This window comes from Oryctolagus cuniculus, chromosome 4 (assembly GCF_051225735.1).
Source record: "Oryctolagus cuniculus isolate XC-2025 breed Fujian yellow rabbit chromosome 4, ASM5122573v1, whole genome shotgun sequence".
NCBI classification, from domain to species: Eukaryota; Metazoa; Chordata; class Mammalia; order Lagomorpha; family Leporidae; genus Oryctolagus; species Oryctolagus cuniculus.
In genome coordinates, this window is record NC_142870.1 from 84570161 (window position 1) to 84582303 (window position 12143).

Genomic DNA, 12143 nt, shown 5'->3' on the forward strand with positions numbered 1-12143 from the left:
GTGGGAGGAGGAGACGCATCCCCAACAGAGAGAAGCAACAGGAAGAGGAGGATAAAGAGGAGCAGAAGCAGGAGCAGAAAGCATCCACAGAAAGCAGATGCAGAGAAAACAAGAGCAGAGGCAGAAGCCAAAGCCTAAAGGGAAGAGGCCAAAGTAGATGGAGCTGTACAGAGGCAGGAGCACGTCCCTGGGCAGAGGCCGGGACCCTGAGGGTAAGGAAGAGAGGACACAGGGCTGGTGGCCTGCCTGGGCCCTGTCTGCTCTCCCAACCCGTTTCCTCCTATAAAGAGCCAGGAGAACCACTGAGAGGTTATTGAAATTCTACTAGCTTGTGCCAAAAAAAAATAAAAAATAAACAAAACAAACAAAAAACCCTGAGTCTGGGGGCCAAGCAGGAAAGCTTCCCAAGACAAATGAAGATGAAGGAATGAATTTTGACCAAATACCTCTGTGGTCCAGGCACAGAGGAAACTCTGTCCCTGCTCTCCGTGAGCTCTCTGGGGGCAGGGTGGTGCTAGTGGTCAGAAGACAGGCGGACTTGGCAAGGCCCAGGACTTGGGAAATGAGACATTGGAGAGACAAGTATATCCAAATTAACCCTAGCCACAAGAATTTGTTAATGTACAACATAAAAAGATGTTCATTGTGACATCAAAACCATAAAATGGAAGATAATAAAAAGGGCATTCCATATGTGATAAAAATTAAATTATTATCCATTAAAATAGACTGGTGTAACTATCAGGTGTTTTATCTAAGCCTTGTAGTAATCACAATGCCAAAACCTAGAGTAAATCATGAAAGATAAAGAGATCGCCCTATACAAAAATCAACTCAAAATGGATCAAGGATTTAGATGGAAGACCTGAAACTGTGAAATTACTAGAAGAAAACCTAGGGAATCACTTCAAGGCATCAGCAGAAGCCAGGATTTTTTGGATACTTCGAAGACTACAAAGGCACAGATAACAGAAGCAAAAATAAACAAACAGGATGATCTCAAGCTAAAGCACTTCTGTACAGCAAAAGAGCGATCAACAGAGTGATGAGACAACTAACAGAATGGAGAAAATATTTGCAAAGTATGCTTCTGACAAAGGATTAAATCCAGCTTATGTAAGGGATACAAAAAAAAAAAAAAAAAAACTCAAAAAAATCAGTTAAGAAATGGGACTTGTCCCAAATGGTGGAGTTAGAAATGTGCCAGGGGATTCCAATACAATCCCATCAAGGTTGCATGTACCAATGCCATCTCACTAGTCCAAGTGATCAATTTCAGTTCACAGTTGATCACACTGATAGGTCTAAGAGTCAAAGGGATCACACAAACAAGACTAGTGTCTGCTAATACTAACTGATAAAATAAAAAAAGGGAGAGAACAATCCAACATGGGAAGCGGGATACACAGCAGACTCATAGAATGGCAGATGTCCTAAACAGCACCCTGGCCTCAGAACCAGCCCTTAATGCATTCAGATCTGGCTGAAGAGCCCACGAGAGTATTTTAGGCATGGAAAGCCAAGACACTCTGACAAAAAAAAAAAAAAAAAAAAAAAAAAACCTAAATGAAAGATCTCTGCGAGTGAGATCCCAGTAGAAAGAATGGGGCCATCAAAGAAGGAGGTACCTTTCTCTGAAAGGAGGAGAGAACTTCCACTTTGACTATGACCTTGTCTGAATAAGATCGAAGTCGGTGAACTCAAAAAGCTTTCATAGCCTTGGCAGCTCATGACTAGAGCCTAGGGAGATTACTGACGCCATAAACAAGAGTGCCAAATTGTTAAGTCAACAACAGGAGTCACTGTGTACTTATTCTGCATGTGGGATCTCTGTCCTTAATGTGTTGTCCAGTGTGAATTAATGCTATAATTAGTACTGAAACAGTATTTTACACTTTATGTTCTATGTGGGTGCAAACTGATGAAATCTTTACTTAGTATATACTAAATCAATCTTCTGTATGTAAAGATAATTGAAAATGAATCTTGATGTGAATGGAATGGGAGAGGGAGAGGGAGATGGGAGGGGTGTGAGTGGGAGGGAAGTTATGGGGGGGAAGCCATTATAATCCATAAACTGTACTTTGGAAATTTATATTTACTAAATAAAAGTTAAAAAAAAAAAGAAATGGGCAAAAGACCTGAATAGGCATTTCTCAGAAGAAAAAACACAACTGTCCAGCAAATACATTAAAAATATTCATGATCACTAGCCACCAGGTAAATGCAAATCAAAACCACAATGGCAGGGGGCATTGGGGGAAAAGCATTGTGATACAATAGGTTAAGCTACTGCTTGCAATACCTAGCAACCCATATGGGCATCAGTTTGAGCCCTGGCTTCTTTACTTCCTGTCCAGTTCTCTCCCTGCTAATGCTCCTGGGAAAGCAGCATAAAATGGCTCAAGTCCCTGGGCCCTTGCTACCCCCATGGGAGGCCTGGAAGAAACTCCTGGTTGCTGACTTTTTCCTGACCAAAACTCTGCCTTTTAAATAAATAAATAAATCTTTTTAAAAAAATCATCCATTAACCAAAAATGGATTAATTATTTAAGCATCAGACCTGAAACTACAAAACTACTAGAAGAAAACAACAGAAAAGTCCTTGACATTGACTTCAGCAATGATTTTTCTGATATAACAACAAAAACACAGATAACAAAACAAGTGGGATTGCATCAAACCAAAAAGCTCCTTCACAGCAAAGGAACCAATCAACAAAGTGGAGAAGTAACTACATAATGGGAGGAAATATTTGCAAGCCACATATATAAAGAAGGATTAATATCCAAAATGTATAAGGAGCTCAATACTAGTAATAATCATAATAATCCAATTAAAAACTGAACAAAGAACCTGAGTAGATCTTCCTCAAAAGTCATATGAATGGCCACCATGTACATGAAAGGTACATGAAAGGGTGCTCAGAATCACCAATCATCTGGAAAATGAAAATCAAAACCACAATGAGATTGTGGCTCCCCTATCTGGATGGCTATTATCAAAAAGTGGAAAGATCAGTGTTGGCAAGGATGAGAAGAAACAGGGACTCCTTGTACACTGTTGATAGAAATGTGAATTGGCACAATCCTTATGGAAAACAATATGGAACTGATTCCTCAAAAAATGAACACTATAACTACTGTATGATCTGGCATTTCCCTTCTGGGCATATATTCAAAGGAAATGAAATCAGTATGTTGAAGAGACATTCGCACACCCATGTCTATTGCAGCTTTATCCTCAATAGCAAAGATACAGAAATAACACAAGTGTCAGCTGATGGAAAAGGGGCAAAGAAAGTGGGATATGGACAGATGGACAGACAGATAGACGGATATACAATGAAATATGAGTTAGCCTTAAAAGGAAATCCTGCCATGGGCAGCAATGTGGATAAAACTAGAAGCAAAGTGAAATAGGCCAGCCCAGAAAGACAAATTCTGCATGATCTCACTGATAGGTGGAATCTAAAAAAGTTGAATGTGGGCAGCCACAGGCAGTCGCCCCTTTTGTTTACACTTAAACATATGGATGGAGACATCCCGGCACAGACAATTAGGCTAAGGAGATTCCAGGAAGAGGCAGGAAGAACCTTATCTCACTGCTAGACTTCTCACAAGAGATGATGTAGATAATCAGCCACACCTGAAACCAGCATTTATTACCTAGGTGTTTTATTATACCCTTGTAATCTATGACTGATAACATTTTGTGATCTGTTAAGTGGAAGAACTTTATCGGGAACTCTTTATAACCCCAAAAGTCTTTTAGATATGTAAATCCTCTTGTGTACAACTGGTCATGTTTAAATACTACTGGACTTGTTGAATAAACGAGCCTTGATCAGGATTTGTCTTGGCTCCATTCTTTGCGTCCTTGTCCCCGCATTCCCACTCTCTGTTTCAGGAAACCCGGTTCATTGTGCTGCAGGCCGGCACAGTCAAACTCAAAGAAGAGGGGGTGGACAGGTTCTCACTGGAGGCTGCGATTGGAGGAAACGTGGAGATGTTAGTGAAAGGGTACAAAGTCTCAGTTATAAGCTGGGTAAGTTCTGGGGCTCTGATGTAGCAGGGTAACTCTACTCAATGCATCCTGTACCTGAAGTTTACTGAGAGCAGATCTTAAAGGTACTCGTCACATGTTTAAAAAGGAAACTATGTGAGGTGGAAGATGTGTTTGTTGGTTGGATTGTGGTCATCACTTGATGAGAAGTGGCAGACCCGGAAGAAGCTCTTGGCTTCAGATTGGCACAGCTCCGGCCATTGCAGGCATCTGGGGAGTGCATCAGTGGATGGAAGACCTCTCTGTCTCTCTCTGCCTTTCAAATAAATAACTAAATCTTAAAATAAATAAATAAATAAATAAATGGCAAAGGATCCCGCTGTGCTGAGGCCAGCGGCTCCCTGCCTGGCCTCCTGCTGTGCCCTGCACTCCAGCCACCCAGGCTTTCCTGCAAGTTCTTCAGTTCACTCGGCCCCTCCAGGCTCAGGGCCTTCGCTCAGTCAGTGCTCTCTCTGCAACATTTCCCCTGCACCACTGCCCCGGTCCCCCTCTCCAACCGTGCTGTCCTTCTCTCCCCACCACAGATCATAATCCCCTCTGCGGCAAGGTCTCCCCCAACCTCCCGGCCTAGGTTGGGTCTCCTGGTTCCCAGGGCTCGTGCCAGCCTCTGTCTCCCTCTCTGTCACTTGGCACAGCTGAAGCGTATACGTTGGCTGGTATGATTCTTCATTTAGTATGTCTCTTGCCCCATGGGGCTGAACGTCAGCAAGATAGGGGCTGCACCCATTGAGTGCACCACTGCACACCCCACACCTCCTGGCCCCCGCCCCCACAGGGGGCTTCTGGTAGAAGCTTGGCAATAAGTAGCTATTGAATAAGTGCATGCATCTCTTTTTCTAGGGACCCAGAGGGTAAGAAAGCTCTGAGGCCTCATGAGGAGAGCACGGGGTGGGTGTCCAGCCCCGCTCCTCTTCGTGAGTACTGGGACTTGAAGTCCCTTCCCCTCTTGGGGCTTCGATCCTGAGCCGAGTACCAGAGAGGGGGACGTGTAGTCTCTCAGGGCCCCCTCAGATCAGGGTTTTCTGTCGCTGAGTGTACTCTGTCTTCCAAACAGATACTGGAGCTAGCCATGAAACGCAGAATCGGAGGAGAGGATAACTATCCCCACAAAAGCAAAGCCTCTTGCTGTCTTTGTTGTTGGAACATTTGTCCTTGGAAAGGGACTTTCAGAACCATGGCCGAATGTACACTTTGCCTTCTGCAATTGAATTCTGGGTTTTTTTTTTTTTTTTTTTTTTTTTTTTTGACAGACAGAGTTAGACAGTTAGACAGTGAGAGAGAGAGAGAGAGACAGAGAGAAAGGTCTTCCTTTTGCCATTGGTTCACCCTCCAATGGCCACCGCGGCCGGCGCATCGCGCTGATCTGAAGCCAGGAGCCAGGTGCTTCTCCTGGTCTCCCATGTGGGTACAGGGCCCAAGGACTTGGGCCATCCTCCACTGCACTCCCGGGCCATAGCAGAGAGCTGGCCTGGAAGAGGGGCAACCGGGACAGAATCCGGCACCCCGACCAGGACTAGAACCCGGTGTGCCGGCGCCGCAAGGTGGAGGATTAGCCTATTGAGCCGCGGCGCCGGCCAAATTCTGGGTTGCATTACTTAAACCAGTGAGCCAAACTTTCCCTTGCCTCTCAGACAACAGAAAGTGCACATAAGCCACCACCGGGTGTTCCAAAGACAAGCTGTAGAGTGCACACTAACAGTTTAACATAGACAAGGCTTTTAAAATAAATCCACAATTGCTGATGTTGCGTTGACGAATACAGACAGACATGGTGGGCGCATAAACTGTTAGGATCCCCTTTTTGCCCTAGGGTGCATTTCTTCCCCCATTTGATTTTCTCTCCTCATTTCCATTCTTAGAGCTCTGGAATTAGAATGTCTAGTCTTCTTTTGCTCAGAATACACAGTAATAATTATCCCCCTTTGCTTCCACAGTAGCAGCCTGTGTGTCTCCTATTTGCACACTTTATTTCCAAACAGCATTTAAATGCAACAGAGAGAAAGGAAAGCAACGCAGCAGCATCCGAGAGAAATCAGATTCCAGTTACTCCCTGAACAAGACCTCGCTCGACGTTCAGAGGCTCTGGAAACTCGCTCTTTCCCAAGCATCGTGTTTTACATGCTGGAGGAAGTCTCCTTATGGAACGGTAATTGAATGTGTGTCCACTCTTGTTGAAACTAATCCTCAAGAAGCCTGGAAGACCGCCAGCAGCCCCAGGCTCCTGGGGACGACACTCAGGGGCAGGACTTCTTGGGAACTCAGAATCTGCCAGGCTGACATTTGCAGTCTGACAATTTCCTCCTGGAAAATTCTCTGTGCTGTGAGCACTCCATGGAGGTCACCAAGGGGCAGAGCAAAGCGTATGTGGATGTTCAAGGTCATCTTCTTTGCTTTTAACATACATTAAATAGAGGGGTGGCCATTTGGCACAGCTGTTAAGATGCCATGTGGGACAGTGGCATCCCGTGTCGGAGAGCCTGGGTTCATGCCCTGGCTGCACTCCCGGTTACAACTTCTTGCCAGCGCAGACCCTGGGAGGCAGCAGGTGATTGCCGAGGTAGCTGAGTCCCTGCCCTCCTTGTGAGAGACCTGGAATGAATCCAAGGCTCCTGGCTGCAGCCTGGCTCAGCCCCAGCTGTTGTGGGCATTCGGGGAATGAACCAGCAGTTGGAAGATCTCTTTTTCTCTGTCTCTCTTGCTCCTTCTCTCTCTCTCTCTCTCTCTCTCTCTCTCTCTCTCTCTCTCATTCTGCCTTTCAAAGAAATCTTTTAGAAAATTTCTGCAGGATCACTATGTGGATGACAATGAATCTATGATATTTGCAACACACACCAAACTCTTAACTGTCTTCATCCCTCACATCTGAAGAGTTCCTGGTCCCCTACAAATATCTTTAGCACGTGTGGACGCTGAGAGGCCGAAGCAATCCAGCACCACCTCCCGCAACACACCGTTCATCTCCGCAGGGCCAGCGCTGCTGCTCCTGCGTGCCAGCTCTTAGCGGCCACTCCGTGTTAGGAGGCAGCCACGTCCCTCCTGGCAAAGTGAGATTTGCAAAGGGAAAAGAAACACAAAACAAGGTTCTCAAAACGCTCAAGTGTCTGTTGCCAGGCTTGCTCTCTTTAAACGTGGCATTGGTACCGGTTCTTTGTTTTTCATTTTCATGGCCTCTACCATAGCACCTCAGGTGTTGGCAAGAATCAGAGGGAGTTGCATCAGGCTAGACCTTCTCGGCTGTGTGGGATAGCCCACCCTGAGACAGAAGGCGTCAGGCTCTCCATCTCCTCCCCCACCCCCACCTCAAATGTTCGTCCCCCTCTTCCTCCCCTCTGTCTGCCTGCACACACTTGTAAACATCAAGCCCCACTGTCCCCGAAGCTGCTGGGAAAGCTTGAGGGGCAAGTGTTCACGACTTCTGTATCTGTGGAACAGAAATTAGTAAATTAGAATCACCACGAAGGCCTCTTCCTTTTTTTTTTTTTTTTTTTTTGACAGGAAGATTTAGACAGTGAGAGAGAGAGACAGAGAGAAAGGTCTTCCTTTTCCGCTGGTTCACCCCCAAATGGCCGCTACGCCCGGCACGCTGAGACGATCCGAAGCCAGGAGCCAGGTGCATCCTCTTGGTCTCCCATGCAGGAGCAACCGGGACAGAATACGGCACCCAAACTGGGACTAGAACTGAGGGTGCTGGCGCTGCAGGCGGAGGATGAGCCAAGCGAGACGCGGCGCTGGCCTCACGAAGGTCTCTTCCTACGAAAATCAAATAAGACCAAACCTCTGTCCTCATGGAGTGTAAGGGCAGAGAATCCTGCAGGGTGTGGAGTGCATGCCAGGGTGAACTCCCCTTCTTTTCTGACATGGAAAACTGGGTCCCCTGAGTTTGGAAGGAGCTCTAGGGCTGGGGAGAGGGACAAGTGCTTACATGGTGCCAAGTAGGTGACCGATGGCTTCATAAGAAAGAGTTCACCCCTCCATCCCCTGTAGCTGCGCACAGAGTTCGGGTCCAAGCTTGGCCACTTCCTATGGAAACCACAAAACCTGAGTCGGTGTATTTGCTCCCTCTGAGCTTGCTTTTACACCTGAAAAAAGACTTGAAGTTACCTGTCTTGAAGGGCTGCTGTCAGGATCGGAGACCACAGGTAATGTAAACAGATGACACGCGTGGTGCAGTCTGCCTGGCCAGGCACATTGCAAGTACCTAATAAACAACAGTGTGGGTGCTCAGTCCTGGGGCGGAGGGCAGAGTTTCCTCATGAGAACTTTGGGAGGTGGTTGAGCAATGTTCTTCTGATCCATACAGCCCCGGAAATGAGGAGACTTGGAGCAAGTCCCGGCTCTGCACCCACTTGCTATGTGACTTTGTGTAGGTCCCTATCTCAGCCTGAGTCTCAGAATCTCATCTGCAAAGGAAGAAACTGGACAAACAGCACAGAGGCTCTTATCTGGATGATTTTGGTGTCTAGGATTTTGCTCCCGGGCTTGTTGATGTACAACAACAAGGTCAAAATGTGTACACCTCTTGAATCTATGAGTACAACCAAGCAGTTCCTCTCAGCTACATTCCCAGCAGAGAAGTGTATTCCTGTTCAACAGTGTGTGCAAGGGGGTACACTACATGCTGTCCGTGAAAGCCAGAAGCCAGAAATGACCCTCAACTTCTGTCTTGCAACAGAAGAGTGGGTAAGTGGATGTGGGAGAGCCACGTGATGGAACCCGGCACGACAATAAAAACAGATAACTGGACATCGGTCTTAGTCACACAAAGGACTACAACATCAGTCTTAGCACACAAAGGACTACAACATCGGTCTTAGTCACACAAAGGACTACAACACGGCAATGAGAAGGAACAAATGCTGCCATCCCCTGCAGAATGGCTGAGTCACCGAAACATAGTTTTGATGGAAAGAAGTCAGGTAGCAAAGAGTACACACTGTTTGTTTCTGCATGTATTGGGCCCAAAAGTCAGGATAGAAGCCACCTTTGAGTGATGACTAAAGGGAAGGCAAGGGGAGCTTCTGGGATGTTTACGGATGTGGGAGTCAGCTACACTCATGGATTTGCTTTGAAAATACATAAAGCTGGGCCCAACGCCGTGGCTCACTTGGTTAATCCTCCTCTTGCGGCGCCGGCATCCCATATGCGTGCCAGGTTCCAGTCCTGGTTGCTCCTCTTCCAGTCCAGCTCTCTGCTGTGGCCCGGGAGTGCAGTGGAGGATGGCCCAAGTGCTTGGGCCCTGCACCCACATGGGAGACCAGGAGAAGCACCTGGCTCCTGGCTTCGGATTGGCGCAGCGTTGGCTGTAGCCCCCATCTGGGGGGTGAACCAATGGAAGGAAGACTTTCTCTCTGTCTCTCTCTCTCTCTTTCTCTCTCTCTCTCTCTGTAACTCTACCTGTCAAATAAATAAATAAATCTTTAAAAAAAAGAAAATACATGAAGCTATACATATACGCTTTGTTGTGCACATATATATATTTGTACTTCAATAAGGAGTATACATGGAACATCTTCACTGTCCAGTGTGTCTGATTCTGTGTCCTTCTCTGTGCCAGATACTGTCCTGGGGGACGCAGAAAGAGGTGGCTTAGAATGTGGAGACAGAGAAGACCAAACACCTGCCCTTGGGGGCCCGGAGTTTGAGGAAGACAGACGGGTGAACGAATATTACACCCTGATAAAGCGTTAGGATGCAGTTATGAGCAGATTACTGTAGGAAACTAGAGGGACAAAGAGGTGAAATTGAACTAGATCTTTTTTTAATTTTATTTTATTTTTCATTTTATTTGAAAGGCGAGAGGATTGGAAAAAACAGAGAATGATCTTCCATCCACTGGTTCGATCTCCAAATGTTCACAACAGAGAGCACTGGCTGTTCCACTTCCCATCCAGCTCCCTGCTAAAGCCCCTGGGAAAGCAGCGGAAGATGGCCTGAGGATTAGGGCCCCTGCCACCCACATGGGATGCTTGGATGGAGTTGCAGGTTCCTGGTTTCGCCAGGCTATTGTGGTCATTTATAGAGCGAGCCAGCAGACTGAAGATCTCATTGTCTCTGTCTTTCCCTCTCCTGTGTGTCACTCTGTCTTTCAAATAAATTTTTAAAAAGGATAGAATAAAGAGGGTGGAGAGAGAACCACAGGTGTGAACGTAGACTTAGAGAGGCGCCACCCCTTACCCCCAGGGTGTGTGGGCACATACACACACATGCACGCATACACAGAGAGACACACACATGCATGCATACAGACAGACACACATGCACACAGACACACACACACATGCACACACAGACACACATGCACACACATGCACACACACGCATAGGGATGACAAAGGTCAGGAGCTGATGATTGAGGAGACGTGACCGGGGTGTGGTGTTTCTCTTTTGTGTCCCTGCATCCCAAGCTAAAGTTGGCGGTGCACCAGAGCACCATGGGGAGCCACTGAAGGGTCATTGCGCAGCAGAGGTCTTGCAGAAGCACCTACAGTCACAGCAGCCTACACACGCTCCTCCGCCCGCCCGCCCGCCAGCGCCGGCTCCCCTCGCCTCCGGGCGCCATCCCTCCCTGGCTCACCCGCAGGTCCCTCTCCCGCAGCAGCCTTCTCTCTCTCCAGCACCTTGCCTCCAGCATACAGACACACAATTGTCTCTCCCATCTTCAAAAAAGAGCTCTCCGCTTCATTACCCCACCCCTGCCACACTTCCGTTCTCTCTGTTGACAGCAAAGCTCCTCAAAACATTATCAGCTCCTGTTGCTTCCAGTATCCACCCTCCTGCTCTCTGTTAAGCCCATGTCGACTGGGTTCCCAGAAGTCCGTGAGAATGATGACCTCCACGTGGCGCGACCCAGCGGTCGGTCCCCAGCCTTCACCTTGCTTGGCTGGGGAACAGCACTTGGCCTGCTCCGTGGCTCTTCTCCTCCAAACACTTCAACTTGGTGACCAGGACTCTCTGTGGCTTCCCCTTGCCATACACCTGCTCTTTCCCAGGCTGTGCCAATCGCTCCGTCCCCGGACCTCTTTGTCTTGGAGTTACCCCAGAGCTCCGTCTTTGGGCTTCTCCAATGGCTAAGCTTATTACCTTGGTGATCTCAGCTCCATGTACAAGCTGTTGACTCCCAAACTTGGATGTCTAACCCATATTTCCCCCCACCGAGTTCCACACCCATGCTTGTATATCCAGCTGCCCACTTGACATCTGCCCTTGGGTATCCAGTTTTGACATGGCCAAAACTGAACTCATGAGCCCTCCCTAACACCTGCTCCTGCTGTCATCCAGCAACTCTACCCTTCCAGGTTCTTTAGGCCAAATGGTCACCCTTACTCATCTCTCCTGCTTCACGCAATTGAGCAACAAATCCTGCGAGCCCACCGTCCAGTCATCAAGAACCTGACCACATGTTGACACCTCCCAGGCCATCACCCTGGTCCAACCCCCATCATCTCCCACCTGGGTTCCTGAGTGGCCTCTGAGTGGCCTCCGGGTTCCCACCTTGCCCCCTACTCCAGAGGCTGCAGCTAGAGTGACCTCAGGAAGAGGTTAAGTTGGGCCAGAGCCACATCACTCTCACAACTGCCAATAGGGCGGCCAGCTCAGCCTGCATGGCCTGGCCCTCACTGCCTCTCTGACCTCAGCTTCTCCTCTCCCATCTTCTGGCCACACTAACTCCATGCTCTTCCTTAAGCCAACCAGAAATGTGCTGGCCTCAGGGGTACACAGCTGGGATCAATATTCCTCCCCCGCTAAACCAGTAGGGGTCACTCCCTTAGCTCCCCAGAGACTTTAATGAACTCTCTTCCTGACCTCCCTGCTTAAAGTCGCAGCCACTCCCCGGAGCTTCCTAACCCGCGTCCTGGCCGTATTTCCCTCCATAGCACCTTCCACCCTACGGACCTGCTCTGTATTCTACTGGCCCACCTCTTTTACTGTCTGTCTTCCTCTACCCCACAGCACGCAAGCTCCCTGTGGGCAGGAATCTTGGCTGCTACCCTCAGGCCAAAACTGTGGCTGGCACCTGGCACCTGGGGAGTGGACAGAAATGGCTCGATGAGAACCGTCACACGGAAAAGCCATTGTGT